General features: G+C 34.3%; 1 long non-coding RNA gene across 1 annotated transcript in view; it reads left to right on the top strand.

Moving 5' to 3' along the window:
* Positions 1-5,637: 5,637 nt before the first annotated feature.
* LOC134736986 (uncharacterized) overlaps positions 5,638-20,213 on the top strand; it is a 40,413-nt gene continuing 25,837 nt past the window's right edge. The window contains exon 1 of the long non-coding RNA XR_010121490.1: positions 5,638-5,836. This is a non-coding gene — a long non-coding RNA (uncharacterized lncRNA). The remainder of the gene's footprint in view (positions 5,837-20,213) is intronic.

Genomic DNA, 20,213 nt, shown 5'->3' with positions numbered 1-20,213 from the left:
TGTATTTTTTAGTGGAGACGGGGTTTCACCGTGTTAGCCAGGATGGTCTCGATCTCCTGATCTCGTGATCCACCCACCTGGGCCTCCCAAAGTGCTGGGATTACAGGCCTGAGCCACCGCGCCCGGCCTGCTACTAGCCCATACTTATTATACACTCTCTACCTTGCACATTCTGTTTGTGATATTAAAATCCCAGTAACATCTCTCCCTTTCCAGGATATATATATATATATAAATATGCATAAATTTTATATATATGTGTGTGTGTGTGTGTGTGTAGTGTGTATGCTTGTGTGTGTGTCTGTGTGTGGATGTGCATGTGTGTGATTTTTTTTCCTTAACATAAATGAAGGTTAGAGATTACCACCAGATACACTGGTCTTTCTTTGTTTCAAACATATTATGCTTATTTTCACCTGTTTCTTCATAGGCTCCTCTTTTTACAAAACTTTGAATACATCATTCCTTCTTATTTTATGAGTTTTAACTTAGCTGCCAGATCCTCAGAGAAGCTTTCCACACTCAGCCAATCTAAAGGTAGATACTCTACCTAGTCTCTCTCTATAGATTAGCATCAACTTTTTTTCTCATCATAGCACATATGATTGTCTGATACTATATATGTTTGTATGGTTTTCTCTTCTCCACCAACCCCTTGTCACTACAACGTCATCTCTAAAAGTAGGGCTCTCATCAGTCTGTTCACATCTATTAACTCTTGTGTCTACAAAGGTGCCTACCATCTAATGGGCATTTTATAAATATTGATTAAATGAATAAAAAGCAATAAAGACCCTGTGGAAATGGGCTCTCATCTTAATCCCACCATTTGTGGGAAATTTCGCCTTTGCCTCAGGTAAAGAAAATACATCCACTTATAAAATAACTATTTAAGAAGTCCTTAGTCTGCAAGAAGCACTATGGAGCTTAAAAAAAATACACCGTCTACACATCCTGCATTTTCTCAGGACCCTGCAGTCTAATTGAGAAGATGAGTTACGGTAATACATGACTGTATCATAATGTGTTAAAAGAAAAATACAAGTAGAGTCCATGGACTTCAGGAGTAGTGAATCCACCTATGGTTGGAGAAAGCAGAGAGGACTTGTGCATGGAAGCAAAAGATACACTTAAAGGCAGTGGAGAGGCGATTATAGAGATAATAAGGACAGAGGAAAGAGGTTACCTGGTCAGATAGGCGTACCCAGCCTGAAAAGGAGGTATCTAGAAAGCTTATATAGGAAGAACATGAAAGCTGTTGAAGAGCAGAATAAAAAGTCAGACTTTAATCTTCAGACCAGTCTTTCTTAAAACAGATCCCTAGATTTACTGGGTATAAGAGGAGCCAAATATGAAAAGCAATTCTACATTACTGGTGAGCGAACTAGGGCCTACAGATTAACTCTGCCTGTAAATAAGGTTTTACTGGAATATAACCCACACCCATTAGTTTAGATATTGTTTATAGCTTTTCACTGCAATGGTATATTTGACCAGCTGTAACAGAGGCAGTATATATCAGAAAAATACAATATTGACCACCTGGTCCTTTACAGAGACTGCCTGCTAGCTTTTGGTATAGGTAATGGTAAACCACTTATTATTTTTCAAAAAAAGTAAAACAAAATTATAATAGTATTTTGGAGAATTTAACAGAAACATTTTACGTGAGATAAAATAGATGCATTCCAGAAGCAAGGTAACAGGTTGCTAAGAAATGAAAAAGTCTAAGAAAATATTACAAGGATTTGGAAGATAGTAGTAGCAATGAAATGCAAGAGGGGACTAGATATAAGAAATGTTCTAACAGTGAACTGTATAGCAAATACACAATAACATAAAGAAAATCAAAGTTGATTGAGACCTAGAACTTCAGTTACTAAGAAGCTAACTGATGGTAGACAAAATAGGGAACCCCAACTTAGAGAAATATATGGGGGGAAGCATATATTGAGTATGTGTGATTAAAGCTTTTAAAAGCAGACCATTCTGTGGACACATCCAATGGACTTTCACTTGAACTGAAAAACTGAGGCCAGGCGCAGCGGCTCACGCCTGTAATCCCAGCACTTCAGAAGGCTGAGGCGGGAGGATCACCTGAGGTCAGGAGTTCAAGAACAGCCTGGCCAACAATGGCTCAATCCCATCTTTACTAAAAATACAAAAAAAATTAGCCGGACGTGGTGGCGTGCACCTGAGTCTCACCTACTCAGGAGGTTGAGGCAAGAGAATCGCTTGAACCCGGTCAGCGGAGGTTTACAGTGAGCTCAGATCATGCCACTGCACTCCAGCCTGGGTGACAGAGCGAGACTCCATCTCTACAAAAAAAAAAAAAAAAAAAAAAAAAAAAAAAATTGAAGTCAGCAATGGAAGTGAATGAACCATAGTTTACTTTGGTGTATTAGTTATAACTCTGGGAGTTGCTAAGGAGGAAGTTATAGGGAAATAGGAGAGCCAAATGTGGAAAGTAAAATTAAGTTTAAAAATGGAGTGGGGTGAGAAAAGAATGCTGAGATAGACACCTCTAGTTATCCATCACTCTTTAATTTACCATCTGAATCATGGGTCTTTTTCTTTTCTTTTTTCTTTTTTTTCAAACAATGTCTCACTCCGTTTCCCAGGTCCAGGCTGGAGTGCTGTGGCGTGATCACGGCCTACTATAGCCTTGGTCTCCTGAGCTCAATCGATCCTCCCACCTCGGCCTGCTGAGTAACTAGTACTACATGCATGTGTCACCACACCCAACTAATTTTTTTTTTTTTTGAGAGATGGTGTTACTTTGCTGCCTAGGCTGGTCTGGAACTCCTGGCCTCAAGTGATTCTCCTGCCTCAGCCTTCCAAAGTGCTGAGATTACAGGCATGCACCATCACTCCCAGCCCCTGAATAGTGGATCTTTTTATTTCTCCACACACTTCTAGGAGTTCATGTAGCTTATACCATGGCGGAAATAAAAGACTAAACTGAAAATCAATTCAAGACATTGGTATCAGGAAAAAATACTTTGGCTCTAAAATACGCAAGGAACAGTTTTTCATCTTACACTCAAATAAGTAGGTGACTTTCCTGTACACAAGGAACAGAATATACTGTATTTCAACATAGCACAAAAATGGAATGAAGCTAAAGCACATAGCACTGAAAGAAGAGAAAAATGTCTTTTCAGATTTAGCAAATAACCAGTAGATGTTTTATGAAACATATTGAAGAAGGAAGATCTTCATATAAATTGACAGTAAATAAAAGAGTCAGAGCCTTCCTGAAATAGAATTAGTGCCCTGAGAAAAGGGAACAAAGACTTCCATTGTGGACTAAATGCTACAAAAACAATGTGCAAAGCAAATTAGTGGAATCTGGAAAATATGAATACTGAGCCAGAAAAACATCACATAACAAGAACAAAAAATTCCCTTTAACAACGTCGGTTATATTCTTATTGGCTCATTAAAGGAAAGGGACTAGAACTTTATATTAACAGTTGTTTAGTATTTATAAATAGCTAAATATATGTATAATCAATTCTAGAATTACATTTCTGTGGTCCTCATACCTCGGTATGGATTTACTTGTCATCACTTAAGCTTTCAGTTACCTTACATAGGTGTAAATTAAAGAAACCCGCTAGTCAGTAAAATATAGCTGAATGCCATGGATGAATCCAAACTGATGATTTTGGTGAAGACGTCATGCTTAAGGTGTGAACCCGATAAGTAGCACCCTCTCAGAACATAGTCTTAATGAGGATCATTTTTCTCTGTGTATCCTGTATGTTGCATTGGCACAGTCCTTCTTTCTCACCTACTTAGTCAATTACACAAAGAATTCTTCCACAAAGAGTGCTTAGTAATTTGAATGTTAGGAACTGCAAAAAATATAATTGTGCTCATCAGACTAGTCGTCTATAATTATAAGAAAATGCATTTGCTATGTGTTTTATCTTTGTTTTTTTGGCAGGGGGGGTGTCGGGAGGAGACAAGGTCTTGCTCTGTCACTCAGGCTGGTATGCAGTGGTGCAATCACAGCTCACTTCAGCCTCCACCTCCCAGGCTCAAGTAATCCTTGCACCTCAACCATATACTACCACGCCCAGCTAATTTTTCCTTTTTTTGATTTCCAGGGTTGGTCTTTAACTCTTGGGCTCAAGTAATCCTCCCACCTAGGCCTCCCAAAGTGCTGGGATTACAGGTGTGAGGCACCACGCTTGGCCTGCTTTTACCTTCATTTAATTTATTTTTTTATAGAGATGAGGTCTCACTATGTTGCCCAGGCTGGTCTCAAACTCCTGAGCTCAAGTGATCCTCTCGCCATAGCCTCCCAAAGTGCTGGGATTATAAGCGTGAACCACTGTGCCTAGCCTTGTTTTTACCTTTTATATTCATGTTTCAATTGATTCTTAAACCAACATCACAAAGCATTAGTGAAATTATTACTTTTCTATTTTGGAAAATAATGTGTGTTAGAAGGTTAAGAGTTAGCCAAAGGCCACACAGAAATGATAGCCTAAATTTTTGTTTCAGTGTCTTTTGAGGTGTATTTGGGTGGTCATTTGTTTTTCTCATATTTTCATACATATCCTAACCATCTGTGGCACATTTTTCTTATATATATGTATGTCTCATATATATATTATATGTCTCATATATATAATATATATACATATAATATATATAATATATATATTTATATATATATATGTCAGTACCTCACCTCTCAAGGGTATAAAGCCATAACCCATGCAAATACATATATGTTCATAGGTCATGCAGTCATGCTGATTTCTCTAGAGAAAAATGACAATAGTAACCATTGTAAGTATTGTAAACCTAAACACTTAAGCTTGAGAAGATTAGGTAAATAATTTAATAAGGAGATGAAATATACCCTTTCTATAGTCCCATTGACCATAATTAGCTCAGAGTAGAAAGATGTTGCCAACCCACTAGGTGTGGACCATAAATACTGTCCAGAAATTTAACCCTGTCAGTAGAATTATCTGACCTATTAATTTTGATGCAAAGGTATTTGTGTGTACATTCAATAAAATTGTTATGATAGCTGTGAAAGCAGTAGTTTTTAGGGAAATTTAAAAAAAAGATGGGAGGGTAAACGGAGGGAGTAAAATATGTACACTTCTAATTGTGGGTATTTTCAAGGCAAGTAAAATCATCAGTATTTTCCTTCCATTTCATTACTCAGCCCAAATGCCATCAAGCTAAGTTGAGTGGGAATTGCATACAGGAATTACCATGGCAACCAGCTTAAAAATTTGTTCCCCTGCTGAGAATTTAGCTCACTGGATAATACTTTGTTTTTACCTTTGGAAAATTAGATGGGAGTTAATTTTGGAAACATGTATAAGCCATCTCTAAGTTCAAGCCATTACTTGGGTTAGTTTTCCTAGGGGTAAAGGATATTAGTAGTGGTTTGTCCCTTGCAAAATAATATACAGGAATTCAAAGAAGGTAGATATGCAGTCTATTATGACTTCTAAGGCACCAATGTCTAGACAATCTCCTAGGTGCGATTTGGTCATTGATTGAAGGTCTGGTGTGAGCAAGAACACAGATAATCATGACATCAGAGAGAATGAGATGGCCTTCTGTTTCCAGTGATGTGGTAGACTAGACATTCCGGAACACCTTCTTACTGCAGTCATCTAAAACACTGGGGGAATATTAAAAATAAAACTTCTTAAAAACTATGTTGATGAGGATTTTTACTTGCGGTTAGACTAATAATTCCGTTGTAACAACAACAACAAAACAGGACAAAACAAACAAAAGCATATAAATACACAACCTGATGCCTCTACCCATTTCAGCTTTTGGAGTCTAATATGTAAGTAATACTTGAATTGACAGGTGATTGTATAAAGATTATGCCTGATTATTTACTTCATGTCTGCAGTTAATTTAAAAAGAAAGACAAATATAATATTATAGCAGTAATACAGGAGGTTGACTAGCTCTGTCAGTTGAATTCAGTACAAAGCTCCAATCTTGTCAAGGAACGTGTTGCTTAGGGTGTAGGAAAAGAAATTCAATTGTATGAATTAGAAGATCTTGTGAGGTAGTGGAGTGTGGTCAAAATTTGGACATCTGTTTAGCAAACACATGCTTACCTCAGAGATCATAGAGGTTTGGATGAAAATTAAGAAAAGTTTATATCTATTAATATGCCACATGTCATACATATGACTTGTATTAAATTTAGGGTTAGATATAACAGTACAAGGATGAGCAACATAAACCAAAAGTCTTGATTAAAAAAAAGATATTTGTGACCTTCCACTCCTCTATTTCTCATCCCAGAAAGTTTCTTGATTCAATTTGTAAACCAGAGATTATTGCTAGTTCACTCCTCCTAAAGGACATAGTCTTATTAAGCAGAAATTTACACCTCTGCAAGTTATTTTGCTTTGGAGCTTACATTATTTCATGTAATTTCCCAAGCCTATAAAGAAACAGCACACTGGGAAAGGCAAAGTATTTTGGAGCAATTAATAAACATACAGATAATTAATTTGTATTAAAATGGGCTAATTTATCAATCCTATGGAGATATGATGTTTTATTCTGCGTAGACTTATTCAATATTGAATGTATATGAGATAGCTGTGTAAAAAGGAAGGAAGAAAGAAAAAGAAAGGAAGCTTTAGAGAAATAAGGAGATTAATGTAAATCAAACTAAGCATTAATCCCAAGCATCAAACCAGGATTATTTAAAATGTGACATTGATTAACATATTATAATGGATTTTATAAATCTTTACCTTGGGTGAAAACAAAGTTTGGACACATTAAGCATAAAAGAAAGACATTCTGAAGAGTTTCAGTAGCTGTTTGGAATTCCTAAATTCTTCACAAGAGTAATGACATTTAACTATTCTTGACCACTGTGGGTACAGTTACTACAATCCAAGGACAACAGCTGGACCGATATGTGATGCAAGTCATCCTCTACCCAGATTGGTTCCAATAAACATTTGTGAATTCACGTTTGAAGAAAGTGTGTCATTGTTTATGAATTAAAACTTCAGATAAAGGTAGATTTTGGAACTATGAAAATAAAATTAAAGGTAATTTTTTTGAAATGATGAAATTAAACAAAGATGTTTCCTACTAATAGCATTATAAAAATGGTTCTCTTAAACTAGTTAGTCTGTCAATTGGAAAGTATGCAAAATTGCTAGGAAAATCTGATTTATATGTTTATTTGATTTATTATCTTCATAATCTTACTTTTAGAAATATTTTGTATAATAATTCAAAAATACCCAGTCTTTTTCTCAATGTATAGTTTGATTTTCAGATTTCTTTTTTTTTTTTTTACTTTGCAACTCCAATATTTACTCTGAGAAACACCCTTTTAAAAAGATGCATGTAGCCTTCATGTTTCCTTATTTTTGTTGGTATTCCAAATCCACAGTGGATAAGGAATTACCCTAGACATATAATTATCTTGTACATTCAGATTAATTTTTAAGTCTTCTAAATTTAGAGCTTTCCTTGTGATCATACAGCCCAGATGTAGAGAGTCCACTTCTTTTGAAATCATAAATCCTTTCATTGTAAAAGATTAGTTCTGATTTATTTTTATATATCTTTGAAGCACTGGTATATACTGTTTTTTATTCAATCATTTATTCATTCAAAAAAATCTTCCCTCAGTGTGTACTAGATTAAGCCTTCATGTTTCTTTTTGTGAGAGATCAAAGACTTGGTAATCCTTACCTTTAAGGAATTTATTTAAATAAAAAATATGGTACAGATAGAACAAACTAGCTGAATTTGAATCAGTTCAAAATTCTTTAATGAAGTACAATTTTGCGATATGATCATATTAATAATTAGTGGAAAGGGAATGGAGTATATTTAACATGCTAAATTTTGTATGTACTCAAAGCATTAGAACGGCTGAAGGCTCTGGAAGCTTACCGTTTGGATATTTCAAGTTAACATGACCTCAGCTGACAGTAACATAAACCTCTAACCCTGTCATTTCATGTGTAATTCTACATGGTTAAAATTCTACAATGTATGTATTGTTTTATACTTATTCATTTATATACACAAACAACAAATCTCTTCTATGTTACTCAGAGCAAAATACATATTTTGACTTTTTAAGTCAAATTTAAATTTATGCCTTCTAAAGATATAAACAAAAATACAAGGATACAGAAAACGTTTTCATATTTTCTTTGATGAGATAATAAAAATCGTGTTTCACTTTATACCTACTAAGTACACTAAATAAAGGAGAGCTATGTACTTTAATTTGTAGGTTATTAAATTAGCTTGTTGGTCTCCACATTGTTAAAATTCACTTAAGTTAATTACCAAAATTCTATTTAATTTTGTGATACAGCTTCTCTCAGATTTATATTAACTGATGACCTCAAGATCAGTTATGGTTTTAGGCCAGAAAAGAGAAAATAGAAGACTAATAAAACATGCATATAAATAAATTTCATTTGTTTTCCTTCTGAAAAATCTCCGAATAAAAACATGGACTCAATATTTTTTATGAAGAAACAAATTCTTCTCTGTTAAGAGGTAATTGAGTTAAAAACTCTTTACACAGAATCTAGATATCTGCAGAATGAAAATTTGGTGTAGGGGAAAGAGAACTGGTCTCAGAATTAGAACTAATCTAAATGCATAATTTAGTTCTGCCATTACCGACCATTCACGTCAGAAACAATTATAGTTCTCTCAGATTCTTATCTTTGTCCAAGTAATTTTCCTGGCAAGTTTCTGAAATTGACTCTAGTTTGCCTTCCACAAACATGAGTCCAAGAAGTCACAGTCTAAGTAGTAAATGGGAGGCAGACAAAAGAGTGATTAGAAGACATGCACAGGATGAACCACAGCCAAAGTCAGGGACAATCCTTACCAGCACTGCCAAAGCAGTGAATTATTTTCAGTTCTCATGTTCTTGCACCAGTTGCACAAGATGTAGAGCACATATAAGTTACCAAGTCTGGGGCATGTGAGATAAAGAATCTCCATACTACTTTCCATGGGACTACATAAAATGGGAGGTTGTCCAAAAAGAAGATCTGAGAGCTCCTAGGAAGATACACCTTAGAATTAGAGTTTCCTCATCAGTAAAATCACATTTGTAATATTTACTTAAGAGTATTAGAGATAATGGTACAAATGAACACACTTTTTGGTTAAATTTAGTTGTATCTGCATCAGTTAATGAAAAAATGAGAGAATATTTTAAATTTGATAACAAAGAAATAGTCGCTGTATGCAAGGAACATATGGAAGGCAAAAAATGATGAATAACATGTGCTAGAGTCTGGGCTTCTCTCTGCTGTGTAGGCTTTGCTTTAAATCGAAGGAAAATAAAGAAGATGCAAATCCAGGGAGAACTGATTATTGCAGCACAACATGCTAGATCTTAAGATCTTGTGTCAAGCTATTATTAATGAGGCTTTTTTCTTCCAAAGCAAACTTGAGTATCACTCTTGATCAAATGGAAAGAGAACGTCAAAAGTACAGAAGTTCACCATTAGAAAAAGAGAGTCTACTGGCACATAGAAAGTCTATTTTGCTTGACAATGGCAAAATATATAATCTTGTTACAGAGAATGAAATCTGCGTGTTTGTCTCAGAGCTTATATTTATGTGGTCACTGCTTGACTCTGAAGCCATTTCTTGAACTCACTGAAGATCTCAGGATGGAATAAATGAACCAACTGCTGAACTATTGTAAAAGTAAAGTAATGCAATGTTTAGTTAAATATATAACAGGCATGAAATGTGCATATATTCTGTAAAGATTTCTCAAAGATGTAACCATTTCAACCACGTTATATTATATTCCCATTCATTTAATTACTTTAGTACAGGAATATCATGTGGTAAGATGTTTGGAGTATTTTTTTAGATTATCTACTTGAATATCTTCAAATTAAATGAAAAGTGCATTGGAAATATTTAATTCTATTAAACATTAGAGGTTGGAGAATATGCTGTTTTTAAAGATTGCTACTTTGTATGTTCATTTGGATATTCATTGCTTCACTGAATCCTAAGATCTTTTATTAGTTTTCTAATTCATTTTCTAGACTACAGTGTAATGTAAACACACTGAAACTGCTGAAGAATATCTTGATATTATGATATGTAACAGTCAGGAGTATTGATACACATGAAGTTGACATTTAGCTTAGTATTTTTGTTAATATTCTTTCTCTATTTTACTTTTGCTTTTATTGCTTCAGTAGAGATAAAAACAAGTGATAGGAATATGGCAGTTAAGAGGTTGTAAACATATGAGGCTGCAAATAATTTAATTGGATATAAGTGTCTAGAGACATAATTTATCTTAAAATGTCCTTACTAAGTTAAATAGAAAAGTAAAATGCTTGGATCTGTTAAGAAAAAAAGAGCAACAAAATTAAACAATGAATGTCTTTTTAAGTTGTATATAATTAGATATTTCAACATTAATTATATTATGAAAAGCAAATCATGAAGTATCTTTTGGCTTGAATTTCAAATTGTCCAAGGGTCTTTCTTCGCTTCAAACCACAAGTTAATAACAACAGAGAAAAAAGCTGAGGTTGATCAATGCTGGACTCAAAAAACACATATAATGAATTTATATCTGCAAAATATAAGCCCAGTCTCTTTTACTAATAACCACAAATGATATGTAATCAATGTATAATAAAACCACTAAACAGATAATTAGCTTTGCGGTTTGAGGTATTAAAAAAAAGTAGATTCTTGAAGCTTCTAATTGTCTTCCCAACTGGTATATATAACTTGGCATTTAGTATTCTGCCTGACAGATTATCTTCAATCTTGCTAGGCTCAACTTAATTTTGATTTTTGAGTGGGGTAAAAAAAAAAACTAAGAAAAAATAACTCAATTGTTTGACGGAGCTTAATGCGAATTTTAATTAATGGTCCTAAAATAATATAAGTACAAGAATGATCAATACAAAATTAAAAATTAAAAAATATTAAAAGGAATATAAATAAGCCTTTGGATTGATGAATCAATCAATATTTAATATCATTTACCTCATTTGTGTTCTGTATGTTGCACAATATTTTATGAGAAGAAAAAATATATTTTTTAAATTACTATGTTTTTTCTTTGAGGTGGGGTAGGTGGAGGAACATATTTCTATGTAGTTTCCTTTCCCTAACACTAAGTTGGATTATATATTAAATTGACTATAATTCTACTTTTAAGATATATATTTGCAATTCTAAATTAAGAAGTTTTATCATTTGTGTGTCATGTTAAAGATCAAAAAGCAGTTGACTACTGTGGCAGGAAAAAACAAGAAAATAAACTATCATCCTTCTATCGATACTCTAAGACTACTCATTTCACAATCTCTTCTTTGGGGATTTGCACTCATATAAGAAAACCTTGACAGAAGATCATATCTGAAGTAAATACTTTCAAATTTAACATACAATTTTAAGTTTCTAAATGTTTTCTTACCAATTACTAGTGATTATAGTATTTCCTACTAATGATAGGAGTTAACAAAACTGTTTCTTTTTTGTTAAAGAAGTTCATAGTTATTCTGACTTGCTACAAACATTACTTGATGGTAGTATTCTCTTTATGCTCTGTAACATATGCATATTAAGAATCTAAACATAATTAAGTGAGGCTTATTAAGAAAGTCTAAAATTGTGATGCATTTAGTTCTCTCTAGTCCATATTGGTTTTCAATGACATAGAGAAAAGTCAGTTTAAGTCAATATACTTAACTTAGAAAGAATCATTAGTCCAATCAGATAATCAGTATATCAAATAAACCAGTCATTCATTAAGCCTTTATTAAACACTGTGTACAAAAATTGTACATCTAGATAATTGCTCTTCTATAGAGCTGAACAAAATGCTCTACATTTTAAAGACTAGAGAAGTTAGAAACACAGAAATTTAATTTGTATTATAATATATTCTTACTATAAAAATGTATAATTGAAATATAAAAATTCTATGGCTATTATTAAATATTTATCATGAACTATTATTAGCCACTTAGAGGTTAGGCATTATCAGAGAAATGAATAAAAGGAAATTATTAAATTTCTTCTTGAAATATAATTAAGTACCTAGATTATATCTGCAAAGTCAAAATTCTAGAGTCTGCGCAAGCTATTATCTACGTAGCATTTATGGAAAATATCCTCAACCTTCAACTTGTTTAAATTATCTAGGTTAGGTATGAAAGTATCCTAGAATTGCTGAAATCCTTTCTTTGTTCAATACATATCTATCAGTATGCTGACGTGTATGGAGACTTTTGGCTTCAGATGCACTGAAACAAAAATGAGCAGTTGTAATAAATATTACTTCCTTGATTAATAAAGCTGAGTACTCAAGCGCACTGGCACTACGAGATGCATCAAATATGAGACATGGCAAAATGGTAGGAAAGAAAAACAAACAAGCAAAATGGCATGAATCAAGGTGATAGTAGTAAGTAGAGGACAGATGATTCCCCCAAGTGTTAAATAACAAGTTTCCTAGGCCTCCACTGCGAAATCTTCTTGAGAGAGACATTTTATGTCAGCCCAGACTTTCAATGAAACTATTAACTCCAAGAGTTTCTTTTCCCAGATCCTTATGACTCCTTATGCCATTTTTATCAATAATAGAAATAATCATAAATATTTTATTTATGGTAAGCTAGTACATTTTGGATCATTTAAATTCACTTATCATTGTATTATATATACATTATACTGATTTTATAGACAAGGGAACTGAAACTTAGAATGGTTTAGTAACTCACCTAAAGTCTCATAGCAGTTAAGTTGTGGAGACAGAATTTGAACCCAGATACACATGGCTTCAGGGCTTCTGAGTTTACACATCACGTTATGTTTCCTCCTTTTACAAAGGGAGTGTCTCTATTACGTAGTAAGCCAATAGAGTTTGGAGCAGTGGTATCTAATCAGCTTTTTTCTCCTATTTTCTTTCCTTATCTGTCTTGTAAGCATGCCAGATCCTTTGTAAAATTTGATAAATTCTTGTAGCTTCTTGTTATATACCGATGGAAAAAGCTAGGACTTTTTAGAGCAAAGTATATGAAAATTGCTGGAGGAATATGTGGCAAGATGTTAAGGAGGAGAGAAGTACAAATACTTGAAAAATCCTACAATATAGATTAGCCATTTGGAATAAAAGGTAATAAGTAACAGATAAGCTATATTAAAATGTTCCACAGGCCGGGCGCGGTGGCTCAAGCCTGTAATCTCAGCACTTTGGGAGGCCCAGGCAGGTGGATCATGAGGTCAGGAGATCAAGACCATCCTGGCTAACAGGGTGAAACTCTGTCTCTACTAAAAATACAAAAAATTAGCTGGGCGTGGTGGTGGGCGCCTGTAGTCCCAGCTACTTGGGACGGTGAGGCAGGAGAATGGCGTGAACCCGGGAGGCAGAGCTTGCAGTGAGCCGAGATCGCGCCACTGCACTCCAGCCTGGGCGACAGAGTGAGACTCCATCTTAAAATTTTCCATGAAGACTTAGAAGATATTTAAGGGGTGCTGATTGAATTTAAGTTATATAATCATTTAATCACACATAGTACTTGCAATAATGTTTGGCACACGGCAAACATTATATATGTGTCAGCTATTGTTAATATTTATTGTTATCAATACTATTATTTTTATCCCTCCAGTCACCTAGGATATTGGATTTGATCTTTTTTAAAAAAAATTTATGAAAGGGGTACCACTGGAAACTGGAAAGCATAGATGCTTATATTACACATCCAATATAATATCACCATTTTCCTCTACTAAACTGTCAAATTCTCAATTTAAATGAATTACGAATGTGTATCTCGATTGAAAATAAAAGCATAAAATGATTAAGAGAAATAATCTCAGAGTTGTAACCATATCTTTACTAAGCCTTGTGAAAATAAATAAATAAATATGTTAATAAACAAATACATTCTTGTAACCTCAGTTTCTGTTTCACAAGCTCATTGTAAATATTGATGGGATTAACTTCATAAAATCCTATTTATCCATATATTAATTTATTCATAAAAAGTATTTTATGGTGGACATTGTTTTAGAAACAAGAGATAAAATTATGAAAAATATAGACAATGTCTACCCTCTTGGAGCTTTTATTCTACTGTGGAGAAGATGGAGAATAAATAAGAAAAAATAAACAAACAATATAATTACAAACTGTGATGGTGCTCAGAAGAAAATAAAACAGGTTTATCTGATAAAGAGTAACTAGAATTTGACATACTTGAGTAAAAACAAATTCTATAATAGAATTTGACATACTTGAGTAAAAACAATGAAAAATTATTACTGCTGAAAAGAAGGGAATATCATGGGAGATGGGACAAGAGATAGATTACGTAGAAGCATTGTACACAGTATGATATTTATTCTAAGTTTAAGTAGAGCCATTCAAGGGCTGAAGGAGGGCCATAGTGGGTGAGATATTTGATTTTCTTGAAGGAAAAAAAAAAATGCCTAAACAACACACTTCTAAATAACAAATGAATCAAAAAAGAAATCTCCAGAGAAATATTGAAAAGATTCTGAAGTTCATGCAATGAAAGGGTAACATCAAGATTTGTTGGATGAGGCAAAAAAGTGCTTGCAGGAAAATTCATAGCACTGAATGAATTCATTAGAAAACAAGAAAAATGTAAAATCAGTAATCTAAGCTTCCACTTCAGGAAACTAGAAAAAGAACAACAGATTAAATCCCAGCCAAACAAAAGAGAATAAATAATAAAACTTAGAGCAGAAATCAATGGAATTAAAAACATAAAATCAACAGAAACAAATTCAACGGAACCAAATGCTGGTTCTTTAAAAAGTTGAATACCATCAATAACCTTCTAGCCAAGCAAACCAGGAAAAATACAAGAGAGAAGAGATGGAAATTACTAATATTGTAAATGAAAGAGATGGCATTCATACAAATCCCATGAACATTAAAATGATAATAAAGGAATACTATGAAGAACTCTATACCTACAAATTTGATAACTTAGATGAAATGTATCAGTTTTTTGAAAGACATAATTTGCCAAAACTTACACAAGAAAAATAGACAATTTGAATAGGCCTATATAAATTTTAAAAATTTGATCAATAATTAATAATCTTACAAAACAGAAAACACCATGGCCAGTGGGTTCAGCGATGAATTCTACTAAACATTGAAAAGGAAATTACATCAGTTCATCGCAATCACTTTTAAATGAAAAAGCAGAGGAAATACTCCCTAACTCATTCTATAAGATCAGCATTACCCATACCCAAACCACAGAAAGATGTTACAAGAGAAGAAAGCAGTGTAATATCTCTCATAAACATGGATGCAAAACTCAAGAAAATACTAACATCAAATCCAACAATGTATATAAAGAATTTTATACCACAACCTATTAAGATGTATCCTAATTATGCAAGGTTGGTTCAACATTTGAAAGGCAGTTATTATAATCCACCACATCCACAGGATAAAGAAGAAAAATCACATGATCGTACTATTAATAATAGATGAAGAAAAAAGCATTTGACAGAAATCTAACACCAACTAAAAAAAAAAAAACACTCAACAAGCTAGAAATAGAAGGGAACTTCCTCAGCTTGATAGAAAGCACCTACAGAAAACCTATAGCTAACATCAGTTAATAATGAGAAATTTAAAGTTTTCCTACTAAGATCAGGAACAAAGCAAAGATGTCCCTCTCAGCATTGCTTTTCAACATCGTTTGGGAAATTCTAACTAATACAAGAAAAAAAGAAAATGATTTAAATGGCATACAAACTGAGAGGGAAGAAACAAAGCCATCTTTGCAGATGACATGATCATTTATGTAGAAAATCTGAATTATAGCCATGCTGCAGGAAACAAGGCTAATACACAAAAGACAATCACTTTCTTGTATACCAAGAGCAGATAAGTTTAAGTTAAAATTTAAAATGCATTACTATTATGTTAGCACCCAAAAAGTAACAAAAAAGGTACAAGATCTATATTAGAAAAGTTACAAAAGTCTCATAAAAGATATAAAAGAAGAACTAAATAAATGGCAAAATAGTCCTTGTTCATGGATAGGAAGACCCAATATTATTTAAATGTCAGTTCTTTCAACATTGATCTCCAAATTCAATGCAAGTTATTTTGTGGATATCAGCAAAATGATTCTAAAGTTTACATGGAGAGGCAAAAGACCTAAAATAGCCAACTCAATAGTGAAAGAACAAAACTGAAGGACTGAAACGACCTGACTTCAGTAATTATTGGAAAACTACAATAATCAAGATAGTGTGGTATTGGCAATAGAATAAGTAAGTAGTTCAGTGAAATTCAGGGTCCAGAAATACACCCACATAAATATGTTTAACTGATCTTTGACAAAGGAGCAAAGGCAATACAATGGAGCAAAGGCAGTCTTTTCAACAAATGGCACTGGAACACCTGCAAAATCACATGCCAAAAAACAAACGAATGAATGAATGAATCTATACACAGACCCACGCCCTTCATAGGAATTAACTCAAAATGCATTAGATACCAAAATGTAAAACAGAAAACTATTACATTGCTAGAAAATAACATAGGAGATAACCTAGGTAAATATGGGTATGGTGATGACTTTTTGTATATAACACCAAAAGTATTATACATGAAGCAAATATTAACAAACTTGACTTCATTAAAATTAAAAGCATTTGCTCTGTGAAAGACTATACCAAGAGGATGAGAAAACAAGCCACAGACTTAAAGAAAGTAATTGCAAAAGATACATCTAATAAAGGAACGTTACCCCAAACACACAAAGAACTCTTGAAACACAATAAGAAAATTAATATCCCAATCAAAAAACGGGCCAAACACCTGAAAAGGCACCTCACCAAAGATGATATACAGATGGAAAGTAAGTATATAAAAATATGTCCAATCCAACATCGTATGTCATTAGGGACTTGCAAATCAAAGCAACGATGAGATACGACTACACTCCTGTTACAATGGCCAAAATCAGAAGACTGACAGCACCAAATTCTAGAAAGAAAGTGGAGCAACAGAAACTCTTGTTCATTGCTGATAGGAATGCAAAATGATACAGCCTTTTAAAAAGACAGTTTGGCAGTTTCTTAAAGACAAAACATTTTCTTACCATATAATTCAGCAGTCATGTTCCTTGTTATTTATCTAAATGAACTAGAAACTTAATGTCCACACAAAAACCTTCACATGGATGTTTATAGAAGCTTTATTCATAATTGACAAAATGTGGAAGCAACCCAGATGTCCTTCAATAAGTAAATGGATAAATAAAACACGGTACATTCAGAAAATAGAATATTATTCAGCAATAAGAAGAAATAAGCTATCAAGCCATGAAAAGAAATGGATGGCTCTGTACAGTGGTTCATGCTTACAATCTCAGTACTGGAAGGCACAGGTGGGAGGATCACTTGAGGCCAAGAGTTAGAGACAAAACTGAGCAATGTAGAGAGACACCATCTCTACAGAAAAAAAAAAAAAAAAAAATTGCCCAGGAGTGAAGCCTCCTGGGAGGCTGAAGCAGGATTGTTTGAGCCTGGGAGTTGAAGGCTGCCATGAGCTATGATTGTGCCACTGCACTCCAGCCTGAGTGGCAGAGAGAGATCTTGTCTCAAAAAAGAGAGAGAGAAAAAAGGACAGAACATAAAAGAAAATGAATTAAAGAAAGAAAAGGCATGGAGGAAACTTAAGTGCATATTACTAAATGAAAAGAATATGATCTGAAAATGCTGCATACTATATGAGTCATTATGACATTCTGGACAATGCAAAACTATGGAGACCATATAAAGATTAGTGTTAGGGGCAAGTAGAGAAAGAGAGATGAATGGGAATAGCACAAATAATTGTTAGGGCAGTGAGACTATTCTGCATGCCACTATAATGGCAAATACAAAATATTGTGCATTTTTTCCAAAACCCAGAAAATGTATGCCAGCAAGAATAAATCACAGTGTAAACTACGGATTTTAGGTGAAAATAATATATAAATGTAGGTTCATCAGTTGTATCAAATTTACCACTGCTATGCCAGAGGCGAAGATGTAAATAGTGGGGAAGTTCATGAATTTGTGTGGACAGGAAGTACATGGGAATTATCTGTACTTTTGCTGTGAACCTAAAACTGTTTTTAAAAATAAAGTATGTTGGCCAGGCACTGTGGCTCACGTCTGTAATCCCAGCACTTTGGGAGGCCAAGGCGGCTGGATCGCCTGAGGTCAGGAGTTTGAGACCAGCCTGGCAAATATGGTGAAACCCCATCTCTACTAAAAATACAAAAAAAAAAAAAAAAATTAGCTGGGCATGGTGGCGGGCGATTGTAATCCCAACTACTTGGGAGGCTGAGACAAGAGAATCACTTGAACCCAGGAGGCAGAGGTTGCAGTGAGCCAAGATCGCGCCACTGTACTCCAGCCTGGGTAACGAGAGCCAAACTCCACCTCAGAAAAAAAATAAAAAATAAAATAAATAAATAAAATCTATTAATTTCTGGAAATCACTGATTACTACAAGAAGAATGTATTGCTAAGAAACAAACACAGAAGCAGACCAACTGGTTAGGAGTCATTTAGTAATCATGTAGTAGCACCAGATATCAAGAAAAGTAAAGGGAACCAATCTGTATCTTGGAGGTAGAACCAAAAGGGATAAATGGAATACTTGCAAAAAGATGAAAAAAAAAGGAAAGATAACTCCAAGTTTTTTAGTTTAAGGATCTAGATGAATGATGGTGCTATTTACTGAAGAAACCTGTGGGAGGAATATGTTTTGATTTATCTATTTCATTTTAGTGAGGGATGGGAGATATTTGGAGACATAGACACATTATAATTATGATGGTATACTTCAAAGAAAAGTTAAATATGGGGTGCTAGAAGATCTCAGGAATGGTGACATACATTTGAGAGTCAATAGTAAATTGCTAAAATTCTAAATCATAAAACTAGATGAGATTAGTATATTTATAGATAAAGTAATTATGACTAGAACATTCCAAAATGTAGATATCAAGTAAAGAAAAAGAGGACACAAAAAGGAACAGAGAAAGAAGATCAAATGAGGAAAAACACAAAATTGTTATATGCTAGAAGTTAGGAAGAGGAAGTGTTTTCTTTTTTTTTGTTGTTTGAGATGGAGTCTTGCTGTGTCAACCAGGCTGGAGTGTGGTGGTACGATCTCAACTCTGCAGTTTCTGCCACCTGGGTTCAAGAATTCTCCAGCCTCAGCCTCCCAATTAGCTGGGATTACAGGTGCAAACCACCACACCCAGCTAATTTTTGTATTTTTAGTACAGATGGTGTTTCGCCACGTTGGCCAGTTTGGTCTTGAACTCCTGGCCTCAAGTGATCCACTCTCCTCGGCCTCCCAAAGTGCTGGGATTACAGGCTGAGCTACCGTGCCCAACGAGGAAGTGTCTTCAGAAATGAAGTAAAACTTACATGAAAAGAAAGAATAATGTAGAGTTTGAAAGGAGAGATTACATCCAAAACACCTGGGTTCTAAGTCAGTCTTCACCATCAACTAGGTATACAGTCATGGGAAAGTTACTCTCTGTGACACTCAATTTCCTCTTCTGCAATATTATGATTATATTATTACCAACCTAGTGTTACTGTGAGGATTAAATGAACAAACGTACTTAATGCACTTAGAACATGTTTGGTACATAGGAAGTGTAATATATGAGTTTGTTTCTACAGCAAATATGAAAAGCTATTTTAATTGTTGCTGAGGTGTTAAGACGAGGGTCCGATGATTAAATTGACTATTGGTTTTCTCAACATGGTAGTTGCTCTTGCATTAATGAGGCAGTTTCAGTGGAGTGGTTAAAATGTGGGTCAAACTGAAGAGGGCTAAGTAGTATATAAGAGGTTACTGGCCAGGCATGGAGGCTCACGCCTGTAATCCCAGCACTTTGGGAGGCCAAGGCGGGTGGATCACAAGGTCAACAGATCGAGACCATCCTGGCCAACATGGTGAAACCCTGTCACTACTAAAAATACAAAAAATTAGCCGGGTGTGGTGGCAGGCACCTGTAATCCCAGCTACTTGGGAGGCTGACACAGGAGAATTGCTTGAACCTGGGAGGCAGAGGTTGCAATGAGCCGAGATCGTGTCATTGCACTCCAGCCTGGGCAAAAAAAAGTGAAAC

This window comes from Symphalangus syndactylus, chromosome 6, assembly GCF_028878055.3.
Source record: "Symphalangus syndactylus isolate Jambi chromosome 6, NHGRI_mSymSyn1-v2.1_pri, whole genome shotgun sequence".
NCBI classification, from domain to species: domain Eukaryota; kingdom Metazoa; phylum Chordata; class Mammalia; order Primates; family Hylobatidae; genus Symphalangus; species Symphalangus syndactylus.
The sequence above is the reverse complement of the archived record's forward strand: the minus strand, read 5'-3'. Positions and strand labels throughout refer to the sequence as shown.